This window comes from Suncus etruscus, chromosome 8 (assembly GCF_024139225.1).
Source record: "Suncus etruscus isolate mSunEtr1 chromosome 8, mSunEtr1.pri.cur, whole genome shotgun sequence".
NCBI lineage: Eukaryota > Metazoa > Chordata > Mammalia > Eulipotyphla > Soricidae > Suncus > Suncus etruscus.
This window is the reverse complement of record NC_064855.1, coordinates 22,230,947-22,258,122: the sequence shown is the minus strand read 5'-3', so window position 1 is coordinate 22,258,122 and position 27,176 is coordinate 22,230,947.

Below are 27,176 nucleotides of genomic sequence, written 5' to 3'. Positions count from 1 at the left end.
TCCATTGTCTGATCATTTGCTTTAAGGCTCTTTTCCGATCTCTTCTGTTGGATACAGTTGTTGTGCACTCATCTTCCAACTCACTGATTCAGTCCTCAACTGCTGTTACTTTGTTGGAGAGGATTTCCAGTGAACTTTTCATTTTGCCTACCAAGTTTTTCAGTTGTTATTTCAGTTTGAAGTTTTCTCATTTCTATTTTATATCCACTTGATTTTTTTTGTGTGGTTTTTTTTTTTGCTCGATCCATGTTTTCCTTGACTTCTATGAGTATCCTCCATATTTCTTCCTAAACATTTTATCTAAGAAGCTAATAGGTGGTAGCACTTTTCAGGTCATCAGAATTGCCATCTTCATTCTCTATGCATGGTGTTGACCTGCACTGTTTCCCATTATCATACTTAGAGTGTGATGTTTTCTGCGTGTTGTGCTAGGGCTCATTGACAGGTGTTGGCAACCTGCGGCTCTTTTAAAGCTTTGCCAGGACAGCAGGGCCAATAGCAGGAGGACAGGGTGATGTCACTGAGAACATGCTAAGTGTACACCTCTGCGCTGAGGAGGAGGAACTGCTGTGAGAAAAAAAAGAAGTGCTGACAGAGGGGACACTGAAAAATAATAATAATGAAAAAGCAAATAAGAGAAAAAAGGGAGAAGGAAAAAGAAGACAAAGGACAGAGAGGACTGGAGTACGAGAAAGAGAGGGCCTGCAGTGTGACTATTACTGGGAGTGAGGCCAGTACAGTGAGTGGAGAACAAGAGTCTAAATGAGAAAAAACAGCAGCCAGGTTAAAAAATTAGCAGATACTAAATTTTCTTGTTGGTTAAGCCTGGGAGACAGGTCCTTTAGTAAGGTGATACTGTAGAAAAGTTGTGGCTATTATATTAAAAAAATATTTTGGGGGGGTTTTTGGACCACACCCGGTGACACTCAGGGGTTATTACTCCTGGCTATGCTCTCAGAAATTGTCCCTAGCTTGGGGGACCATATGGGATGCCAGAGGATAAAACTGTGATCCATCCTAGGCTAGCTTGGGCAAGGCAGCCTTATGACTTACATCCCTGCTCCAGCCCTATGAAAATATTTTTAAATAAATAAATCAAATTATTATTTACATTTTATATTCATATATGTATGTGAGCAGGTTTTCTCCAACATTAACTATATTAAAAACAAATATCAATCATGCCTCACAGATGATAGCTTACAAGCCTGTCTGAAATGAAGGTAATGTCTTACAGCCCTGATGTGCAAACACTGTGCACTGAGGTTCAGGAGCAAAAGTTAAACAAAAAAATTAAATATTTTAATTAGCTATTAATTTGCACAAATATATTTTACATTGTTGAGTGAAAAAGTTCTTTATTTCTTCAAATCGACATCTAACTGCATGATCCTGGATATAGCATTAAGATAAGAAACAATGTATGCAGTACTATATTTGTTTTAAATGTCTCAATGGTTTTGTGGCTTCCAGGGTTTTTTTTTTCCTTTGAAAATGAGTCCATGGGGCCAGAGAGATAGCATGGAGGTAAGGTGTTTGCCTTGCATGCAGAAGGTCAGTGGTTCAAATCCTGGTATGGTCCTCCGCCCGCCAGGAGCAATTTCTGAGCATAGAACCAGAAGAAACCCCTGTCTTTTTGTCTTAAAAGTTGCAGATCCCTGGACTAGGAGATGTGTGACTGCAGAGCAAAGGTGGAGTGTCCCGGTTCCTCTTGCTCCACCATGTGGCATAGTCATTTTATCTATTTTCATGTGGCTTCCGTGGCTCTTCTGGGCAGGGTTGGTCCCTGCATCAATCAGCAATCGTGGGTCTTTGGCTGAGTTGGAAAGCATGAGGCGGGGATCAGACTTCACCCTTCGTGGGCTGGGCCTGCTCACCTTCATTCACATGGCTTCCCAAGGTTCCGTCTGTTAAATAAGGTGTTCCTTTAGGGAGGCAACATCAAATAAATGAAGTAGTCTATACATTCAAAACTACAATTCTACAAATTTTAGGGACATATATTCAGCTGCAACGACTCTGGAAGAAGTCCCAGTTCAAACATAGCTGCAGCATTTGTGGACATAATTTCAGTTGCCAGGCTTCCTGGAAAAAGGATGATACAGGGGAAAGGCGCCTGCACTTGATCCAAAACAGCAGCCGGCTATATTGGCCCAACAACTGGCATAACTAAAGTGTAGTCAGATTGGTGTCCCTGCAGGAAATCATACAGGGTCAGTGATGAGGCAGGGCTAACAAGGAAATGGTGATTCTGGGTGATGGAGGCAGCAAGCATGGCTTCAACAGGGTAGGGACTTGTCCCACCCTCTCCTCCTGAGTTGACTAGCTTTGTGTTATGTGGGTCATATAGCCATAATCTTTCATGGTTCAGTTTACTCTTTTTTTTTTTTTTTTTGGTTTTTGGGCCACACCTGTGACGCTCAGGGTTACTCCTGGCTATGCGCTCAGAAGTCGCTCCTGGCTTGGGGGACCATATGGGACTCCGGGGGATCGAACCGCGGTCCGTCTCCTAGGCTAGCGCAGGTAAGGCAGGCCCTTACTTCGAGCGCCACCGCCCGGCCCCTCAGTTTACATCTTGATCAAGAAAAAAGTGAGTCTATGGAGTTGGCCCAGTTCAAACATGGTAACTGCATTTGTCTGCTGTAAACAATTTTAAATCATTTTTTCTCAATTGAATATACTTGTTATAAATGTCATTCAATTTTAATCATACTTTTTATCATTTTGTACTGATTTTTTAAACTATATAATCTTAGCTAAAAACTCTTTATAGTCTATACAAAGATGAGAGGTATAATAACTCACTTTATAAAATGTTCATCAAAGTTAATTTGAATAGTGTCTGCAGGATAAATAACAGCATTAGATTGATGTTAATTTACTGATTTTAATAATTACTCTGTGGTTTTATATAAGAGCATGTTCTACTTTTAGGAAACGTACATTAATATATTAAAAGGAAAAGTGTCATTTTATGTCAACTCATTCTAAAAATATCCAAAAAAATTATGCACATATAAAAAGAGCTATCAAATAATAAAGCAAATATGGTATGATAGTAACATTGGTTTAAATGATTAAAAATAAACAGCAGTTGTGTGCTATTTTGTAATTTTTTAAGTATGAAGTGATTTTAGAATGAAAAATGTGCAATCAATATAGATCTAAATTATTTCTAAGCATGGGTCTTGGTAAAGGACAAGTCCCCTATTAATTTAGGATCTAATATATGCCTTTACAATACTCCTCAAACCTTCTTCTTCCATTACTCCTCCCCCTAATACTTCCCATATATTAATTTAATTCTTTGTTTGTGCTCTATTATTTCCATTCTCTTCTATACATTCTGAATATTTTCCTCTCAACTTACTCCCCTTAGACCCTATATATCCAATGAGTCTATTCCCACCCTATTTTAAAAGTTTGCCCTTTAACTCAATCTCCTCTTTTGTTGTCCTTTTATAATCAGACTTTTAAAAAACTAACTTATCACCTCTTATGTAGACCAGTTATCATTCCTATATAGACCAGTAAAGAGAAAAAAATATCCCACAATCTCAAGGTGATTGGTTTTTGTTTTGTTTTGTTTTGTTTTGTTTTGTCAAATGCTTTTGTTTTAAGCTACTATTAAACAAAGGGAACCTATATGAAAAACGGTGGGAAGAAGACAGACACTCTTTCCCCTGATATGCAAAAACATATAATGAATGAAGATGTTCATATACAAAGTTCTGTTAGGTATAAGGTATTCAAAGAAAGATTCTTGTTCAGTGTACTTCTGGTCATAAATATAAATCTCCTAATTAAAAAAATGTTTGTCTGATGACTCTTTTTTTTGTTTTGTTTTGTTTTTTTTTTTTTTTTTTTGGGGGGGGTCACACCCGGCTGTGCTCAGAAGTTACTCCTGGCTGTCTGCTCAGAAATAGCTCCTGGCAGGCACGGGGGACCATATGGGACATCGGGATTCGAACCAACCACCTGAGGTCCTAAATCGGCTGCTTGCAAGGCAAACGCCGCTGTGCTATCTCTCCGGGCCCTGATGACTCTCTTTTTAAAAAAAATTTACTAAAGCACCTTGATTTACATAGCTGATTTACTCATAGATATTACTCATGTTTTAGATACGAAGAACTTCCTCCACAACTCCTCAACCTGTGAAGTACAACACTCCTAAGGAAATAGAATTTTTTAAAAAATCTTCTCTTTTTTTAATCACATAAGATATTAATAGCCAAAGATAATAAATCTGCTTCCAGATCATCTAAACTCTCATTCATTTATCATCAAAGAAAAGTAAGTAACGTTCCTTTTACAATGGTGCGAACCCCAGAACATTTAAAGACTTTGCTTGTCCTTTGAGCTCAAAGTATTCTGTGGGTCAGACAGAAATTCTCTATAGACAGGGATCAGTTGAAAGAACTTCTCCAGTCTCTAACTTCCCTTTTAGTTGGGAGGGTGTAATTAATTTCCCCTACATTCCTGAGGCCGGGCCGGAGAGATAGCACAGTGGCTTTTGCCTTGCAAGCAGCCGATCCAGGACCAAAGGTGGTTGGTTCGAATCCCGGTGTCCCATATGGTCCCCGAGCCTGCCAGGAGCGATTTCTGAGCAGACAGCCAGGAGTAACCCCTGAGCACCGCCGGGTGTGGCCCAAAAACCAAAAAAAAAAAAAAAAAAAAAAAACATTCCTGAGGCCAAGGCACTGCTACCTTCATCTGGACACCTCACTAAGCAAACAACCTGGATCTGCAAGAATGAAGGTGATATTCAGCATAGCTGAATGAAAGAACGAATGAATATTGTTAGGGGTAGGCAGGCAAGGGTATGGCAATAAACTCTTGAGATGTGGTAAAAGTTCTTGGCATACAATCAAACCAATGATGGAATTCGGAAGAGTCAATTTGCTACTTCTAAGATCCTTACCTGGTTCGTTTGCAGTCCAGGGAAAATTGGACATTACACTCCCTCACCCCTTTCTCTAGCAGGAACAAAGGCCAGAAATGTAGTGTAAAATAAGACCATTAACTACCCCCAACTCTATCCCTTGTCAACCACCTCTGTTAGATTACACTTTATTTTACCTTATTTTACCTCCCTGTTCCTTTGTATGTGTGTTTACAACTTGGATTTACCCCCATAACAGAGATTATCTTACTTGTAAACCTGGGGTGGCTTAGAGGAGGGGAGGAAGCAGAATTTATGGCAAAGGTGAAGGTTAAGGAGGTAAATGGAGTGGAGGAGTTTGCTATACCCCTTCACATCTGCAGCAATTTTTTAGGAATTACAAAGCGAGATCACTAACCAGGAATGACAATAAATCAGGGGCATTACAAATGTAATGTAACAGTCATTTCAATATTCAGGTCCAAAAACCTGAATGCATCTTTAAAGAATCCCTTGAGGGAGAATTTATCACACAATTGAAGTTGAGGAGGGTGAAGTTGAAAGGAAGGAACATTGGGGTCCTCGAGGGAGGGAGGTGAGTACACTGATGATGGATGTGTATGATGGAATTATGTGCATAGTTATGTATAAATTATCATTTACAATATTGTTTAAATCACAGAAGCTCACTCAAAAGGCTTTTGGTTTTTATTTTAATGAAAAATATCACTTGGGAATTACAGATTCAAAAACAAAATGCATTTCTTTGTATTATTTTATTCAAAAATAAATACATACATTGGGACTGGAGAGAAAGTACAGAGGGTAAAGCACTTCCTTTGCACACAGCCAACCCAGATTTGATCCTGGGCATCCCATATTGTCCCCCAAGCACCATTGGGAGTGATTTCTGAGTGCAGAGGCAGGAGCAATCCCTCAGCATTGCCAGGTATGGCCCCCAAACCAATAAACAATCCTTAAAATTTTCAAAAATATGCAATGTGCTAAAATTGTAACTATAGATGTGTATCCAAAATAAAACTGGCAGAAAATATTTTTATGCATACAGCATATGTAAAGCCATCTGAGTACAAAAACATGTACAAACGAAGTGACATTATTTGGCATTTTTCCATGACTGGAAGTAAACTCTCTGAAGTCAACTGAGATTTGATTCAGGCAGATAGCTATTACTGGAAATCATTTAAATTTAGGTCAATGCATTAACTATTAAGTACTAATGCAAAAAAATAAATGTATCTAGAAATAAGAAAAAAAACAGAAAGAAAGAAAGACTGAGCTGGAATATATTTGAAAGATCTGAATTACACACTGATTTCCAGCCATCAATTGCTTTTCTGAGTTTTCTGCTGTGCCTCTCTAAAGGTTAGGAACATAAAATTCCCAGAATTTTTTCAAGCTCTTCTATCTGGTAATAGCTCAGCCCACTCTTCTACTAAAGAAAGAAAACATGTTTAGAGGCCTAGAGTACACTTAGTGACATTACTAGATTTTACCAATTGGGTCTGACAACTTCATGACACAAATAGATAACATGAATTAAGAACCCTAAAGTCTCTTAAATGCCCTTTAAAGCATTATTTCTATCTCTTTGATATCTTTAGAATATGTTCTGTAACTAAATCTTTGTCAACACTGTCCAGTACCAAAGGTTGTTGTTACTAGTGCACCATGCACCAAATTACTGGGCAGTGAACAGGTACTGTGTACAGTAAATAAACACAGCTATACCATTGCACTAAAGCAGCGACCAGGGCAGACACTACAGAACCACTGGGACAAGGGCAGGCTCAAGACCATAGCTTATTCACCTTCAGTTCTCAGAGGCCTTACTCATGATCTCATCTCTGAAACTCATAGATGTGTCTTATATTTAGATGTTAATCCTAAACATTTTCTTTATTTCTCATTTTTCTTTCACTTTCAATTTAAAGGATTTTAACACTGTAAATTTCTTAATCTTTTGACTTAATTGCATTGTTTTTAGCATACCATCCTACAGTCAATGATTTTCTTTATCTTATTACTAGTCTGTTATGCTCAGTCTTACTATCTCATTTTTGCATTAAACATTTGACTGAAAAGAAGTCCCTTTCGACCAAGGAGAGAGAGACAACATACCACATACCTACATTTGCAGTCCAGTAGCAAAGGCCCATTCATCCCTGAGCTTCACAGGGTTCTTGGCTGTATCCCCAGACTCAGGAGGTCCTTAGCATTCCAACAAATGAAAATATATACCTCCTAAAATATAATCAGAGACTTTATGTGTTTTTCTCTCGCTTGCTACTGACCAATTTCAATTATAGAAAAATTCATTTCCAGGAATTTTGGTCTTTTAAATTTGCTTGGAGAAGAAAATGACAAAGAAAGAACCAATTTAACTGACTTAACTTCAGTCAGTGCAGCAGTCTGTCATTCACTTCCCAATACCCTACAGTTGGGCCATTTCTCCCCCATCTGATTCTGTCCTTCATTAAGATAAACATGTTCAATTTTCCCCCTTTAGGACACACAATGATTAATTGTTCATGGGCCTGGACTTGAATAAAAGATAATCATGTTTAAATATTGTAGTTTTAAAAATTGGTATCTGGGTTGCCAAGATCTTTCCAAAATACAATTAGGACCAAGAGAGTTGCTTCTATGTTTCATGGACCACTTTCCCAAAAAGAATTATTCATAACCTAAATGAAAAATATCCTCCACCAAATCTGCTAAGTTCTACCAAATATTAGTAAATGGCAGTCCCTTGATAACAAAAGTCTTGGTTAAATTTCACTGATTTTTTTTCAATCCTCTAACATTTGGGGAGATAAAAGAGAAAAAATTACAGAAATATCTAACAGATAAAATTGTAAGTATTACAGCTTTCTGGGAAAATATCTTGGTAACACCTATAAAAATTAAAATTCCACATAATATTTAATTCAGCAGCCCCATTTCTAGAAATCTATTCTTTGGTAATAAAATTATGTTTAAAAAAGAAGCCAGGGCCCGGAGAAATAGCACAGCGGTGTTTGCCTTGCAAGCAGCCGATCCAGGACCAAAGGTGGTTGGTTCGAATCCCGGTGTCCCATATGGTCCCCCGTGCCTGCCAGGAGCTCTTTCTGAGCAGACAGCCAGGAGTAACCCCTGAGCACCGCTGGGTGTGGCCGGGAAAAAAAAAAAAAGAAGCCATGTAAGAGATTGGAACCAAGAATAAAGTGAAAGCCAATCAAGATGGGGAGATGACTAATGTGTGACACAGCCATTACAAAGTATAACCTAGAGCAAGACAAGATGGAAGGGAAGAATTCACAGACTGTTGTTAAAGTAGATGTCCTCCCCCTAAAAGAACCCTTGTATGATATAATTTGTTCCCAATTTTTTATTATTAAAAACCTATAAGTAGGCATAATAGACATATAGAATTGCATAAGTGTTGATAAAATGTACAAAAGATTGACATATTAAGTATAAATATGAGTCCCTTGGAAAGGTCAAGGATAGGAAATGGGATATAAAATATAGATAGGGTAGGATAAGTGTACATGATTTAAAAAGAATATATAATATAATGCATGCACATAGATATTTATATTAAGACTTATGAAAGGATACTTGAAAATAATAACTATCAAAGATTATCTGAGGGTTGTATAATTTTAGATAGCTCTTACGCCCTGTTTTGGTTTTATATGGTCTAAATTTCAAAATGAGGAAAAGCAAAGCTTATTTATTCCCAATTCCAAGAGACATGGAGTAAGCGCCATTACTATCATTTCAGCAAAACTTTAGGCAGGAGCAAGTGAGGAAGTTGTCTAAAGCAGGCTTCAATGGCCTAACGAGGCTGTTGAAATAGGCAGGTTGGCTCAAGTACACATCCACGTTGTGGGTTAGATTTGCACAATTTGGCTTTCTTTGGCTGTTCTGAAGTTGTAATTAGAGACAAAAATCAGCTCATTCCAGAAGTTATTACTGTAATTTCCCGACTTGTTATTAGAGATAGCAATCTATTTGCAAATATGATTTATGACATCCTGGCTTCCTGAACTGACAGCTATAGATTTGGTTCCCAGGAAAGAGTGTTACAGATTGTAAGTCAGAGTTCTACTTTGAGAAATGAGATATGGGTGTGCTATTGTTTGTAATTCAGTTTCTCACATTTTATTTATGAATATATTTCTATGCTTTATAACTATACTTAGAGTAAAAAATTGAATATAAAATCACAAATTTCTATTTTACATTAAAGTTAATGAAATGATATAAGCAACAAATAAAAAACAAATATGTAGGTGAATTAAAAGTAAATCCTCTACCCTTTTGAGCAACTTACAACCTTTACCAACTTAGACCACTGCCCTAGTAAACATCAGAAGTTATTAAGTTTAGGGGCCGACGAGGTGGTACTAGAGGTAAGGTGTCTGCCTTGCAAGCGCTAGCCAAGGAAGGACCGCGGTTTGATTCCCCGGCGTTCCATATGGTTCCTCCAAGCCAAGGGCAATTTCTGAGCGCTTAGCCAGGAGTAATTCCTGAGCATCAAACAGGTGTGGCCCGAAAAACAAAAACAAAAAAAAAGTTAAGTTTAAATGGTGCTGTATTTTTATTTAAAATTTTTTTGTTTTAATCAGAAGAGCTTTAAATTCCTGTTTTACTATGCTCTTTCCTTCCTGCTATTGAAGGGTTGTTAATCATATTCTCTTTATACAGGTGTCTGGAAAAGACTAGCAGACAATGACGTGAACCTAACCTGATTAGCCAGGCAAAAGGGAGAATACAATATGCATCATGGTCAAGTCATTTGCCCCAAGTTTACTCATTAAAGGCATTAGAGGTGAAAGCAGGACCAGCGATGTAGTTCAAGGGTAGGTCATATACTCAGCATATATGGGGTCCTGGGTTAGATATCTGGCATAGTATAAACATGCATGCATAATAAATATAGTCAGAGTGATGGTTCAACAGACTGAGATAGGCTTTGCAGGATGTAGACCCAGGTTTTAGTCTTGGGACCACACAAATCCCTGAATACTACTGACAGTGACCCCAGAGCATAAAGTAACAAGTATTCTCTGAGCATTTCTAAGGCAGCCGTCACTAATTTATTAATTAAATAAACAAATATCCAGGCCGGAACGGTGGCGCAGTGGTAGGCTGTTTGCCTTATATGCGGCTGACCTAGGAAGGAGGTCAGTTCTATCCCCCAGAGTCCCATATGGTCCTTCGAGCCAGGAGCGATTTCTGAGAGCATATCCAGGAGTAACTGTCATCGGGTGTGGCCCAAAAACCAAAAAATAAAATAAAAATAAAAATAAACAGGAGCTGGAGAGATAGCATAGAGGTAAAGTATTTGCCTTGCATGCAGAAGGTTGGTGGTTCGAATCTGGCTTCCCATATAGTCCACCGACACTGCCAGGAGCTATTTCTGAGTGTAGAGCCAGGAGGAACCCCTGAACGCTGCCGGGTATGACCCAGAAACCAAAAATATAAATAAAATAAAAATAAACAAACATTCAAGATTGGAGTGTAAAATTGGGGTCAGGGAGTAAACAAAGGAGGGAACTCCACAATAGCAGAATTTCTGTTCATTATTTTATCAATTTTTAGGCCCATTGAGCAAACCCAAAAAGTTAGTCTTTACAAGGTCTTTGTAACTTGAAAAAGTTAGTCAAACTAACTGCATATTAGCACATAATAAATAAAAAATTCTGATTAATAGTTCATAAGATAGTAAATCAAGCTAAGAGATCCCATCCTTGGTTTATATAAATAATTACAAAGATGTTTATACGATATTATTAAATTTCTACTGTAGGAAATCAGGAAAATGTATAGGAAACACAAACCAATATTAAGTTCTAAAAAGCCTATTTCTTCCAACTTTACAGTCCTAAATTGACTCTATCTCAGGTTCCCCAAGTTTCATTTATTCAACACTGATGTCAGTCTAGACGGGGTCACTGGTCTTGCAATTCATCTGAACACACTCCTGTCTATCCTTTGTCATGGAGCCATTAAATTTCAGCTCCACCACTGACTGTTATGCTCTCATATAAAGAAATGAAAGAAGAAAAATGTAGGAGTGTGGAGGCTTTTTAAGAATAAATGAGTACTTTTCCCCTTCTCGTTCTCCATGTGAACACCCTTGTGAAGGGGTAAATATTAGTGTTGCTGCCCTTGGACCATGAAGGAACAGTCGGAATTAAAGTTGGGTGCTCTAAGGAGAATGCAAAGACTTAGAGTGGCCACTTTTAGAGGAGAGGTCAGAAGCCCATGTCAGAAAAGACAGAAAAGGGGACAATGTGTCCATAGGTGGGTCTTATTCCCAAAAAAAGAATATATGGGTCTTCCCAAAAAGGTTCTCATTCCATCTAAGCCAACACAAGAAGAGCGAGTGTAACGAGCACCATGTTTGCACTCTGAAGCTACAGCAGGCTTTCCTTCTGGAGGCAAAAGAAATCTCTGGGCCATGTTAGAGGAGTTTAGTTTAAGCCCTTGTTATTTTATCACACACCAAAAGACAGGCATAAGTGGTCTCCTGACTAGTCAGACGGCATTCAGTGGCATATGCACTCAGAATCCACTTGCTTTTAATTTCTCTAAATTGGGATCATTTTAGGTGATCTGGACAATGACCATTTCCTTATATATTAGGAAGGCACTCACCCTCCTACAAGTTATTGTTTTTTGTTTTGAGGCCACACTTGATTTAGCGTTCAAGGATAACTACTCCAGTCTTTGTTCAAAGGACCAAATACAATCAGCCATGTCCAAGACAAGCACCTTACCCTTCTACTGATATCTAGCTTCTATTATAAGTTTTTATTATTAACCAGTAGGTGAATTCATAAGCAACTGGTTCTTGAATCTTTCCATAAAGAAAGGCTCATAATTAATTGTGCTCAAGCAAAATGCATTGTCTACCAGTCTCTAAAATTAAGCCCAAAATTTAACATTAAATAAACACTTATCATGAACTGTTTGATTTTTTTTTTTTTGGTTTTTGGGTTACACCCGGTGACGCTCAGGGGTTACTCCTGGCTATGGGCTCAGAAGTTGCTCCTGGCTTGGGGGACCATATGGGATGCCGGGGGATCGAACCGCGGTTCATCCAAGGCTAGCACAGGCAAGGCAGGCACCTTACCTCTAGTGCCACCACCCGGCCCCGAACTGTTTGATTTTTTATAAATAATATGGCTTTTTAAAACTTTTCCACTTATGACCTCTTTTGTCCCAGAAATATAACATGGATGAGTACAGTCAGAAAGAAGTACCTTAAATTTATTTAATGTTTGATTTGAATTAATTATTAGTCACTGTGTGCTCAGAAACCTTTTACTGTTGTCAAAATTTTCACAACCCCCACATTCAGTTACACAAACCCATATGGCTTTGAAATCTACAGTTTAACTATGGATGGGAACATCCAGCCCTTGGGCCATATAAGGTTTGTGAAATCTGAGGTCTGGCATGAAGGGACAAACATATGCTTCTTGTTGGCAGCCTGAAGCCTTCTGCCTGTACTGTATGGCAGACAATGTTATTAATACCCAAGTGGCCACTGACAGAATAAAGAGTTCCTCACCCCTGATCCAAAGATACATTTTATCATAAGTTTATCATGGAAAATATCTCATGAAGACAATTGATAATTTAAAGCCAGATTTGTCTTTCTAAAATGAAATTTCTTTCTTTCTGCTTAAAATTTTTAATGACTCCCTATGGTCTTCAAGATGAGTCTGAACATTCATCTCATGGCAGATAAGATAAATTCCTTCATGCACTTACCCCAACCCTCTTTTTCAAACTTCTGACTTACAACTCTTCTTTTTTTAAATATTTTTTATTTAAACACTTTGGTTACAAACATGATTGTGGTTGGGTTTCAGTCATATAAGATGACACACACCCCCATCACAAGTGTAACATTCCCATCACCAATGTCCCAAATATCCCTCCTCCCCTCCCCCCCCCCACCAGTACTCTAGACAGGCTTTCTATTTCCCGCATATATTTTCATTGTTAGAGTATTTCGCAATGTAGTTATGTCTCTAAATAAACTCATCACTCTTTGTGGTGAGGTTCATGAAGTGGGCTGTAACGTCCAGTCCTCCTCTCTTTTGTCTCTGAAAATTGTTGAGAAATGTCTTTAATTTTTCTTAAAACCCATAGATGAGTGAGACCATTTTCCATCTTTCTCTCTCTCTCTCTCTCTCTCTCTCTCTCTCTCTCTCTCTCTCTCTCTCTCTCTCTCTGACTTATTTCACTCAGCATAATAGATTCCAGGTACATCCCTGTATAGTTATCTTTTACCCAACCATTCTGATATATCTGCCTTCTTCCTCTGTACCATAATTTCCTGCTCTTGATATGCTCGTTTCTAAAATGTTCTTCACTACATTGTTTGCCAAGTGAACTCTCAGTCCTTAATTAGAATTGTTTTCCAAAGCCTTTTCTAATTTCTCTGAGCAGAAATAGAGCCATACTCTCCCCAGCCCTGAAATACATAGTACTAGTTTTATTTTATTTCATTAAGTCACTTGTTTTTAATGTATCTCCCAGCTAAATCATGAACTCCAAAGGAGTTTGTCTTTTATTAGTCTTTGAATCTCTACTTCTTAATAGAATATCTAGCCCCAAATAAGTTTTTAAATAAAGGATCTAATGAATTAATGAAACAGAGTAGGTCAAAATACTTTTAAAGGGAACATTTTAATGTCCCTTTTAGATGTATAAACTATCAGAGTTGAATAATATCACTGAATTTGGAGGAGTGGGCACATTCAGCAGTGTTTAAGACTCTGCACTTAGGAAATATTCAAGGACCATATGGGATGCCAGGAATTAAACCTGAACTGGGCAAAGCAAGTGCCTTAACTATTGTACTATCAATCTAGCCTCTATGGCTGGATTTTTTCATTGTGAAAAAAGATATATATAAGTATATACATATATATACTTATATTTTGGGCACGATTTGTCCATTTTTGTTAGTATCTAGTCTCTAGTATCAGATTCTGCCTGTTCTCCAATAATTCTTAAACAAATGTTGCAATGGAAAAATCATACAAGGAAAAATCAATAGAGATCATTTTTCTTTGCTATGTTAGAAAGAGAAAGAGTTTTGCTTCAAAAGTATTTCAGGTCTATGAGATACTAGGAAAGAAACTATAACCAACTTATGTTATACAAGTTAAAAGAGAAGAAAATTGTGCAAGCTCTGTACGAAATGCTAAGAATGTGGTATTTAAGAATACCACACTAATATATAAGTGGATAATATAAAGTGATGATGGCCTAGACTTGTCATTATTAGTATAGTTGTAGCAAGATGTTTCTGATTTTATAATTTTCTATCTTAATGAAGGGCAAGATAAAATTTTTTGTGTCAATGAGAATAAATATAACCCTGAGATGTGCTTTACAAGTTACATTGCTAACTATGTGTGTTTTTGATGATTCTATTATATTTTAAATTTATATTTAATCCTGAAATATTGGTTGGTAAAGAATAGGCTCTATCCTCTACCCTCTATATCTCATAGCTAATGTATTTATTATTATTTTGTGGTCCACTTTCATGTAGAGATAGGAATGATCAGCCAAGAGTGCATAGAAGAAGCTTGTGTATTAATAATAGGGTAACAACTTGACCTTGGTAATTATTATTTTCAAAGCATATATTGATCTTGTCTAGCCATGAAGACCACTGATGCATCAGACCCTAGACAGATAAGGCAATCTCAGCATTATTTACTTCCTGCATGATCCTCACTGAGTATACTATTTAGAAATATATTATGATATGAAATGCATCTATTCTTCTAGATACTATTTTATAGTGCTGAAGCAAAACTATCAGACAAATTATTTATCAGCAAAATTTGTAAAAAAAAAAAAAAAAACCAGTTATAGTAAACGCATTATTTTATTTCCTATTTTAAAAGTCTTTAGGACCATTGATGAGCATCCCTAACAGAAAGATTCATGTGTAGTCTTTATCTTCAAAAGAAGAAGAAGAAGAAGAAGAAGAAGAAGAAGAAGAAGAAGAAGAAGAAGAAGAAGAAGAAGAAGAAGAAAAGAAGAAGAAGGAGAAGAAGATGAAGATGAAGAAGATGATGATAGAGAGATACAGTAGGTGGGGCCATTGTCTTGCACTTGACCATAACTGGATTCAATCCCCAGTATCCCACATATACCTCTGAGCTCTCCAGAAGTTATTTCTAAGTAGAAGACCAGGAGTAACCCCTGAGCACACCAGGTGTGGCCTAAAAAAATGTTTTTAAAAATCAAACTAGGATTTTGCCTCAGTGTAAAAGACCTGCTTATATAAGATTCTAAATCTAGTCCTTACTAACAGGGGCACAAATTAAAAAAAAATTCTAAAAGTTTTGGCTATTCTGGAATAATGTCCAGTAGCTGACTAGTCATTTACCAAGTAAGAGTGCCACTTTACTGTCTTTACTGTCCTCAAATTTACAAGCCACTTTTCCCAACTCTCCTGCTATTCTCCTATGTTCTAATCTTTTTTTTTCTTTTTGGGCCACACCAGTGCTCAGCGGTTACTCCTGGCTATGTGCTCAAAAATTGCTCCTGGCTCGGGGGACTATATGGGATGCCAGGGATTGAACCAAGGTCTGTCCTAGATAGGCCACATTCAAGGCAAATGCCCTACCACTGTACTATCTTGCCGGTCCCTCTAATCTTATTTTTTTAACTATATAGTTCAACAAAAGGTTTTGGGGGTTATCAAAAACTAACAATACGGGGCCAGAGAGATAGCACGGAGGTAAGGCTTTTGCCTTGCATGCAGAAGAATGGTGGTTTGAATCCTGGCATCCCATATGGTCCCCCATGCCTGCCAGGAGCGATATCTGAGCACAGAACCAGGAGTAACCCCTGAGTGCTGCCGAGTGTGAACCAAAAAAAAAAAGCAAGCAATACTCCAACTGTTATGCAGCACTTCTTACACACCACCCTGAAAATCTAGCTCTCCAAACCACTAAATGCAAAGATCAATGGGGAATCTAAAGAAGACATCTACTGTGGGGGATATGGAGAGAAATTCTGGCAAATGTCCACATCCACCGAAACACCTGAATCTGATAGAGGATGTGAATCAACACTTAATGGGTTAGCAAAGGAAATCAAAGAGTCACTAGCCTGCAAAATTAAGAAATCTATAGATGAACAGTGCAACCAACTCAAAAAAAAAAAAACTCTTTCAAAAGATGAGAGAATCCACACAAATGGTTTCAAGAAACTAAAAAACATGTTAACAAGCCATAATAGTAAAATTACTCAGGTGGAGATTCACATAGCAGAACTTGAAGACAAATTACAAGCCAGCTGTGATAAAGAAGTCAAAAAAAGAAAGGAGAGTCAAAACCTGGAAAAAATATAAGGTACTTACTGAACAAAGACAAGAAAAATAATTTCCAAATTATAGGAATTCCAGAAGGGAAAGAAAACAGGAAAGGGGAAGAACAAGTAGTGTGAGATAAAAATAGTAGATATATTCCCTACCCTAAAGAAAGAGGTTTCTCTATAAATGCAAGAGGCAAAAAGAGTGCCAGACAAAAATAGAACATAACAAAATGTAATCCAAATGGCAAAAAAACAAAGAGATATCTACTCTTTAAAACAGTAGGGAGAAAGTAAACCTCAAGTATAAAAGAAACAACATAAGAATCAAACAAGATTTTCCATTTGAAACAATCCAGCAAGAGAAGAGTGGAATGACATATTCAAACTACTACTTTAACCTAGAGTCCACTACCCAGCAAACTCTCATTTACATGGAAGGGAGAGTTAAAATTATTCTCAGAAAAAAAGAACTCACAATATTTGTGCTAACCAAACCGACCCTAAATGAGCTACTCAAAGAGCAATTACACAAACCAGATCCTCAGGCCCGGAGAGATAGCACAGTGGCGTTTGCCTTGCAAGCAGCCGATCCAGGACCAAAGGTGGTTGGTTCGAATCCCGGTGTCCCATATGGCCCCCTGTGCCTGCCAGGAGCTATTTCTGAGCAGACAGCCAGGATTAACTCCTGAGCATCTGCCGGGTGTGGCCCAAAAAACAAACAAAAAAAACAAAAACAAAAACAAAAAAAAACCAGATCCTCAATTGGAACAACAGCCCTACACAATACGATGGCACAACAGCCCTTTCTGTCAGTAGTTTCCTTAAATGTCAATGGATATTAGACTCAGAAGAAACGACTCATTATGATAATGTCATGACAAAAATTCTAATCTATTAATTTTCTACTTGATTATGCCTGCCAATATAATCTAAAGTTTAAGTCCACCAATAGCAATGGAATACGCAACTGCATGCCATAAACTCCTGTTACCGAGCTCATTCATTGAATATATTATTGTAATCTGTTTTCAATTGTAGGTAGTTTACCATTATACCATAATACTCATGATTTTAGATTGTTTTCAGGAAAGGAAGGTGGATGCCCAAGTCCCACAGACAATGCTGACAAGACTCCTCTGACAGTGCTCATTACCATATCACTTAATTTTCTAGACTTGAACATTATAATTGTTTTTAAAAATGCTGTGTACAAAATCTAATCCATGAAGCCTTTCTTCAGTAAAGTTTACCCTCACCAATCATGATTGACCTAGAAAATGGAAAAACTTTCCATCTGACTTGCCGGCCTTACAAGTTTTTTTTTGTTTTGTTTTTTGTTTTTGGGCCACACCCAGTGATGCTCAGGGGTTACTCCTGGCTCTGCACTCAGAAATTGCTTCTGACTTGGGGGACCATATGTGATGCTGGGGGATCAAAGTACAGTCCGTTCTAGGTCAGCCACTTGCAAGGCAAATGCCCTACCTCTGCGCCACTGCTCTGGCACCATGGCTTTATAATTTTTAAGCCCAGGGTCAGCTTTTCAACTGTAACCCATGGATGAATCCTCAGTGCCTATCTATGTTTGCACATGAGTGTATGTGTTGGCCACCTCAATGTCTGTCTAATGCCATCTGTAATATACATAATGTCTGTCTATGTTGTATACTGCCCTTCCCCCTGTTATATATAGGTCCTCCCATCCCCCTTTTGCTTACCACCTTACAAATTCTTTTCTGGGGCCGGGCGGTGGCGCTAAATGGTAAGGTTGCCTGCCTTGCCTGCGCTAGCCTTGGACGGACCGCGGTTCGATCCCCCGGTGTCCCATATGGTCCCCCAAGCCAGGAGCAACTTCTGAGCACATAGCCAGGAGTAACCCGCTGAGCGTTACCGGGTGTGGCCCAAAAACAAACAAACAAAAAAAAAAAAAACAAATTATTTTCTAATCCTTCACTCTCTCAACTCCAATCTGTTATTCCCCCCATTTAATCCTTTTTTACTCTGAGTTCTTAACTCATCATGAAGCAGAACATTATCTCCACCCGAGACAGCTACCAACCAGCTCCCAAAGTAAAAAGACAGATTCTCAACCTGAGAACAAGCAGACACTGCTGCTGATAATGATTTGTTTCTCATGGCCCTTTTTTCCTCACCTCCTTTTGCTGTGGATTGTTGCTTGCTATAAGATTCAGTTTCTGAGAATCCCCCAGCTCCAGATCATAATCTGATATGTAACTCTGGGATTCATTTTTTTTGCTAAACTATTATTTATTTATAATATAAATATCCACTTCTCCAAAACACCTTTCAAAAGATTGAGAAGACAAGTTAAAAACTGGGAGAAAAGATTTGCAAAAAACATCTAATTAAAGACAGAAAAATATATAAAGACTTTTTAATTAGTATCTTTATTTAAAACACCATGATTACAAACATGATTGTGGTTGGGTTCAGTCATGTAAAGAACACCCCCATTCACCAGTGCAGTATTTCCATTACCAGTGTTGTTGATAGGATTCAATATTTTAGACTCCACAAGGCCAAATCACAGGCTGAAGTTGTGTGCCTGGTTTTAAATACCCTCCCCTGTCTATTTCAAAAGACTAAAGGGGACTTGTTTATCTCCTTTGAATACTTCTTTAGCTGTATTTCCTTAATAGGTATACCTTTATTGTCTATCTTCTTATGTAGCAGCAATTTCCCTCATAAATTTCCCCCATGGGATCTGTTAGTAGGGAATTCTAGTAGATATGTTTCTTTAGTGTTTTTGAGTTTGTGCTAGAACCAGATTAGAGGGCTTGTTGAGCTTGTTATCTTTGCCCCCATATACACCACCTTGTGGAATTGTTTCCTTTTTGCATCAGCACATTACAATGGGGAATCTTACATGTGCAAACAAGTTTTTATTTAATAGAGATAGGAATACATACATTTTATACTGCAGTGGGGCCTTACACCCTGAACACTTGACATAGTGATCTGGCTTAGGCGTCAGAAGAATGGACATTGGGACCATTCACCACTGAACATTGGATCACATCTATGCAAACAACAATGGTTTTTTTTCTACACCATCACCAGAAATCAGACTTCTACCAGTAGCAGTAGGCAGGCCCTACTGCTGTCCTGGCATTGACTACTCTAGAGTGGGTTTCTTATGCATCCTGACAACTTGATAACAGCAACAACCTGCTTTCAGGGCAGGGTTATCTGCATTGTCATCTAATGGTCAGATGAAACCAAAAGACACTTCCACATCACCCTGACATCGACATAGGATCTGTACAGAAATCAGGATCTTAAGTACAGAAACCTGACTGTCAACAACCATGATTATGAAGAGCTTTTTTCTGGAACCAACAGAGCAAGACTTTGGAAGTTGGACAATTTAGTATGCCTAGAGTCTGCAGTTGGTCTTATGCCAATTTATACTATCACAGGTAAGTTCTCTCTGTTTCAGGCCAAAGGTATTTCCTTTCTATTTCCCCATATTTTGCTGTGCCTGTGCAAATAACACAACTGCCCCCCACACACACACACCTTTTATATTGTATTTTTATCTCTTATCTTTAAAAAAATCTTGCTAAAACTTCTGCGATTGTATTAATGACTTAATATCAGACCTGGCACCACAAGGTATATAGAAGAACATGTAGGAAAAAACACTTCATGACATTGAGACTAAAGGCACCTTCAAGAAGGAAACACCACTGTCCAAACAAGGGGAATCAGGGACAAACAAATGGAACTATATTAAACTCAGAGGCTTCTGCACCTCAAAAAAAAAAAAACGGGTGACTAGAGTACAAAGGTCACCCACAGAATGAGAGAAACTATTTACCCAATACCCATCAGATAAGAGTCGAACATCTATGATATACAAGGTACTTATAAAACTTAACAAGAAAATAAATCTAACCCCCATTAATAAATGGGGAGAAGAAATGAACAGACACTTCCTCAAAAAAGAAATACAAATGTCCAAAAGACACATGAAAAAAAATTTCAGCATCATTAATTATCAGGAAGATGCAAATCAAAACAACAATGAGGTACTATCTCATACCACAGAGACTGGCATACACCACAAAATAAAAAAACAATAAAACAAGAACAATCGGTGCTAGGAGGGATGTGGAGAATAAGAAACTCATTCACTGCTAGTGGAAATGTTATTTAGTCCATCCTTTATGGAAAACAATATAAAGATTCCTCAAAAAACTGGAAAGTAAGCTCTAATATGATCTAGCTGTACCACTCCTAGGGATATACCCTAGAAGACAAAAAGCACAATACAAAAATGCCTTCTGCACACCTATATTTATTGCAGTGCTATTTACAATAGCCAGAATCTGGAAACAACCCAGATACCCAACAACAGATGAGTGGCTTCTTAGCTGTGTTACAGACACAATGAAATACCATGCAGCCATCAGGAAAAATGAAGTCATGAAATTGTCCTATATGTGGACAGACATGAAAACTATTATGCTGAGTGAAAATAAGTCATCGGGAGAGAGATAGACACAGAATAGTCTCACTCATCTTGGAATTTAAGAAAAATAAAAGACAGTATGGTAATAATACCCAGAGACAATAGAGATGAGGGCTGGAAGTACCAGCCCATAAAATTGAAGCCTACCACGAAGAGTGGTGAGTGCATTAGAGAAATAACTACACTAACAACTATCATGACAATGGTAATAGAGTGAGAGAAATAGAATGCCTGTCTAAAATACAGGAAGGGCAAGGGGAAAGGTAGAAGGAGGGATATAGGGGGGGTATTGTTATTTTTGGTGGTGGAATGTTGCATTGGTGTAGGGGGTGTTCTTTTTTATTACTGAAACCCAACTACATACATGTTTGTAATGATGGGTGCTTAAATAAATATATTATTATTTTAAAAAGAATTTTAAATAATTCATACAGGCACTGATTACAATTAGAGCCCTAACCTTCCCAAGTCCTCTTTTAAACACTTCTCATTCATTCTTTGAGGACAGGAATATGGTTCCACTGAGAATTTTCTTTGTTTGTTTGTTTGTTTGTTTGTTTTTGTTTTTGGGGGGGGGTTGGGGGGTTTTTTTTTTGGGGGGGGGGTTTTGTTTGTTTTGCTTTGGGCCACACCCTGTGACGCTCAGGAGTTACTCTTGCTATGTGCTCAGAAATTGCTCCTGGCTTGGGGGACCATATGGGATGTCGTGGATCAAACCTCGGTCCTTCCTGGGTCGGCCATGTGCAAGGCAAACGCCATAGTGCTGCTCCAACGCTCCAGCCACTCCACTGAGGATTTCTAAAAAAATTTCCTCAAGTGCATAAGACCCTGGCTTTGATCCCCAGAACCAATCAAACAAACAGAAACCTTGCTATCCTTTATGACTTTACTTTCATAATTCAACAATAAGAAGTGCTTCCATTATGCGAAGCAGTGGAATGCAAAAAAAAAAAAAACCTTTCCTCAGGTTATCTAACCCTAAATAAAATCTATGTGTGGTCACAGGTAATAGTACACAAAACAATATGCCATGTGAAATTTTAAGGAGAGTCTCCTATGCAATTTTTGTACCCAGTGAGATTATTATCTGGCTGAAGTTAGAAGATCAGGTAGGCACGGGATTTACCTAAAACCTTCATAATTAATTATGAATCAGCATTTCAGAAGCAACTTCCTAGTACCATTAATAACAGACTCCAAGCATTCTTGGAGAGAAGTGACATAAGTGTCTTGAGCAAACTCAGATTCCCTGGCAGTGTTATTCTTTAAAATATTTGCAGTCCTAGAAGCTGATCTAGTTCAATGTAAATGTCTTGTAGAAACCATGGATACCTGAGGCCATATTATCTGCAGTATCCTAAGATTCACTGCCGTAAGTCTGTTTTCTACAACCACATGTCTCTGCCTGAAGGATCCGGGTTTATTCTAAACACCTGTTAAAACCATACATGTATAAAGTTTTTTTATTGTGATCAGAAAGAACTAAATTATTTGCTGCAGGTAATCTGTGCTCTGCACAAAAAGCATTACCAGAGATGAACTCTAAGGACTTCCACTGCACATCTGTTGGAGCACCATAATTATTACCACTAAGGGGTTATCATATCCTGACATTTTAAATTCTGTCTCCTTTTATTATTATACACTCAGTTTTCCACACCTGTGGGTTTGTTTTTTTATAGTTAGGTAATTTGAGGAAAGTGTAAATACACTGAAAAAATATTAAAGTCAACAGAATCCCTCATTATAGCTTTAAATGGCTTCTAGCTATAGCTAGCTTGAGGGACTTTATTCTAGAACTTACCATCTGTTTAGAGGGGTCTGGGTCTTTTATCTAAGCACCACAGTAGGGAAATTCTCTTAATTCACACTTTTTTCTAATGGATTTTAGCACTTTTTCCCTGTTACCAACAGAATATAATTCTAGTTATTGAATTTGAGCTAACTGGTAATGTTTACATGTTCTTTAGTCAAATAGAATTGGATCTGAATTGTAGCTCCAAGATTTCTGTGATTCAAAGGTAACTTTGTATCTCTGAACCTGGCTCTCTAATTTGAATAGAGCTGTTGTAAAAACCAAATGAGATATATGTATGATTTAAGTATCTTCTAAAAAATATATATAGCCATTTAGGTACATATATACATATCCCATATATACATACATGTACAAATGTATAATATATAATAGTCATATATTTATTCCTTACAAGGCACCTTTCCCATGCACAGAAACCATAGGAGACTTTAAATATTATGTGACCATTTTACAGCTTTATAGCAAATTCTATCAGCCTTTAACTCCCTACGTGCCATTCTGAATCTGCAGTTACAAAGGCAGTTTTTCACCGTGGATGGCCTTGACATGTTATTAGCCCCAGGCATCCAGTTCTCAAGTCCTTCTGAAGGGCCTTGAACAGGCTCCACATGGCTGCTTGTCTCAAATGGGCAGCTGCAACACTTTGAACTAGCTGCAAATACATTTCTGCATTTTAATTCAACTGAGAGCTGGCTTTTTGCTGACATTCAGCGTGTGATGCAAAGCACAGCTCTTTAGTTTCCAAATGAATAAAAATGACACACTGAAGCCAGGCTGGTGCCACGGCAGCTTGCTGGAAAACAATAATGACTCACAGGAAAGACAAAGAGCTGAGTAAGCACCAACGAAAGTCCACTCATCCCTTCAGTAACATCATTTAGGACAATATGAAGTCACTCTGAGAGACAGCCATAACATATGGACAAAAAAAAAAGTCTCCAAGGCTTTTAAGAATAGTCTGATTACAAACTGGTTTATAAATTTTCTAATATCTAAATTAGCTGCACTAAGAATTGGGAGGAGTGGGGGAAAAGAGGTACAGGATCAATGGATAGATTGAAATTTTTAAATGGGACATGTCTCTGCATCATGGTGAGCATTGCTAAACCAATTATAAAATAATTATTAGCTTTACAAAAAGAGCTTGTTATTTATAGTCTGGTTAAAAACAAAATAATTATGCTGGTGACAAAAAGAATGGAACTTTTTATGTGAATATATATGTCAGAAGTATGAACAGGAATCTAAAAACATAAAAGGTTAAAAATATTTAGTTTAGGACCCGGAGAGATAGCACAGCGGCATTTGCCTTGCAAGCAGCTGATCCAGGACCTAAGGTGGTTGGTTCGAATCTCGGTGTCCCATATGGTTCCCCTTGCCTGCCAGGAGCTATTTCTGAGCAGACAGCCAGGAGTAACCCCTGAGCACCGTTGGGTGTGGCCCAAAAACCAAAAACCAAAAAAAAAAAAAAAATTTAGTTTAGCATCTTTGGTTCCTCACATTGAATCACTGGCCTGGTTGGTTAAGAGTAGCCCCCAAATCACTTAAGTGCTACTTTGAGGAAACCCACCCCCCAAAAAGTCAGTATGCTACTCTTCATTATATATCGTCATCATCATTTTTATTATCGCAAGCATGTAATAATACCTAATTTTGGCAGCTTGTGTGAAATACAACAGTATCACATAATCATAAAATTATCAGCTAACTTATTATTTTGATGCACCATCATTATTCAATATATTAATCATTGAGCCAGAGCGATAGCATAGCAGTAGGGTGTTTGCCTTGCATGCAGTCAATCCAGGGCAGACCTTAGTTCAATCCCCAGCATCCCATATGGTCCCCCAAGCCAGGAGTGATTTCTGAGCACATAGCCAGAAGTGACCCCTGAGCATCCCTGGGTGTGCACTCCACCAAAAAATATATTTCTCATTATATTTGTGCAACAAAAATATTTTGATTTTTAAAGCTAGTCAATATTTAAAGTTATTAACAAAAACATGTCATTTTTGTAAAGAAAAATTTACTTAAGCAAAGAATGTAATGAATCATTATTACCATCACTTTCTTGTGGCTTCTTGGGAATTATCAACAAGAACTTGGAACTAAACAGACATATCTCTAACATGGGGAAATGCACATTAAAACATCTCTTTAAATAAAAGCAATGCTGGGACCATAGAGATAGAACAATGGGAAGGACTCTTGCCTTGCGTACGTAGATCCAACATTTCTAGATCAAAATCCCTGCTAGGAGAGATCCCTAAATGCAAAATTAGGAGTAATCCCTGAGCACAACCCAGGGTGGACCGAAAACTAAAAAAAAAGTAAAAATTAAATAAAGACTATGTTAACCAAAAATCAAGCAATTTTAGATTATATATCTCATGTGCTTTTTAGGGTTTTGAGTTCCCTAGCATGCAAGATGTTTATTCTATACCTAAGAAACCTTATGAAACACAACTCACATTAGCACACAGAAGCCAAAGAAACCAGGTACCAGCTTGCCTAACTTCCATGTAGTTTGCAGCCCAACCTTTCTAGACTCCTCTAACTAGGCACACTTGCCAGACATTAAAGAACTAATGAACAAAGGAAGAGTAAGTCCCTAAGAGTCCATTCTGGTCAAAAGATGTGATAGGGACAGAGGTTATGTTTGTTTTCCAGATGCAGCAAACACAGATTCTAGCAATGACATCTAGTAACGCAATCGAATAGAGCTATAGATAAGACATGTTTTAGTGTTCACACCTATCAACAGAAGATATTGGTATTGACCTAGGATGCCTCTGTGGTAAATGTTGGGCAAGCTAATCTCCAAGTCTAGTTTTCAAGCCCTTCTAGAGATTATATCAGCTATATACTATTCTTTTATAAATGTATTTTATGAGATAAGAATCCTAATTATTGCATTTATTTACTTTATGGATACATTATTCTAATTTGTAGTTTGAGCAGAGACATCATTTATTCTATATTATGAAAGAAGAGAATAGAAAACATAAGTGCCACAAAGTAGTTGGCTGCTGTTGCAAAAATATTTGCTCTTAATTTAGGGCTCTCTGACTTTAAATTTCAGAATGTACTTTTCAGGCAATAATGACTGTACATGGATCTGTGATATGAGTCATTTAGTAGGTTTTCTCTGACTGTCACACCATACAATGGTTTTCAGTCTGTACACTTCACCCTGACTTGTACATTGAGAGTACTTGACTGGGGGGTAATTATCATCTATGAAAAATTTCTTGTTCCTTTGGACTTACCTTTATTTTATTCATTGTCATCATCTTCACATTGCTGTTATATTTTCTTATGATGATATATTCCTCTGTGACAACCTAAATTAATTCTCCCTTCACCCCATTTTATCCTACTTTTAAGGCCTACTTTTAAGTTGTCTTTCAACTGTATTAATACATTTCTTCTTCCAAGAACTCTGAAAGTAGAGAATATTCTTGTTTGTTTTTTCGTTTTAGGGCTACACCCTGTGACACTATGGGGTTACTCCTGGATATATGCTCAGAAATCACTCCTGGCTTAGGGATGCCAGGGATCAAACTGAGGTCAGCATTGGGTCAGCTGCGTGCAAGGCAAACACTCTATCGCTCCGGCCCCAAGAAGAGAATATTTTATTTATATTTTTTTTTTTTTTTTTTTTTTTTTTTTTGGTTTTTGGGCCACACCCGGTGACGCTCAGGGGTTACTCCTGGCTATGCACTCAGAAGTTGCTCCTGGCTTCTTGGGGGACCATATGGGACGCCGGGGGATCGAACCGCGGTCCGTCCTAGGCTAGCGCAGGCAAGGCAGGCACCTTACCTCCAGCGCCACCGCCCGGCCCCTATTTATATTTTATATTTTATTTATATTAAATCTTTGTCATATTCCTACAAAAGTTTTAGCAATTGACTTCAAAATGCAATAAAAATCATCTCTTCTACTGAATAACAAATTTATTTAGGATCTCGATGATTCGTGTTGGTTACAATTTATGTAAAACATCCCAAAGAAAACCCTTAATTTCTGGGACTCAAAACTAGGCCACAGATTTCAAACCTCACACTTTCCTCTACATAACTCCATTGCTCAAACATAACTATTAGTCTCAGTGTCTACCATGCCTTGTTTTAAGCAAATTATCTCATCTAGGTTTACAACAAACCCATAAACATGTTAGTTTCTTTCTTTTACAGATAATTTTTGATGGAGTAAAAAAAAAAATAAGAGAATTTTTGAAGAGACTGACCAGGATTTAAGAGGGAAGAAATGGTAAACATAAGAAAAGTGGTTAATAGGAGATAAAGGTGCTCAGAGTCCCTGACCTATACATTGCAACCTATAGAAAATCTGCTTCTGGCTGTTTACGAAACAAAGCAACCTGGGTAGTTTAGACTTCTATTACTTTATCTCACTGTTGAGACCATTTGAGAACTTAAAAAAGTAAACCTAACCTAAGTATCTACTGTATGCCTGGGTTTCCTGTGAGATGCCTCAATAGTGATATCTCTGTTTTCTTCATTCAAATAAACTTTCCTGCACCTCAAATTTTAAAAAATAGTGATATCTCTGTTTTCTTCATTCAAATAAACTTTCCTGCACCTCAAATT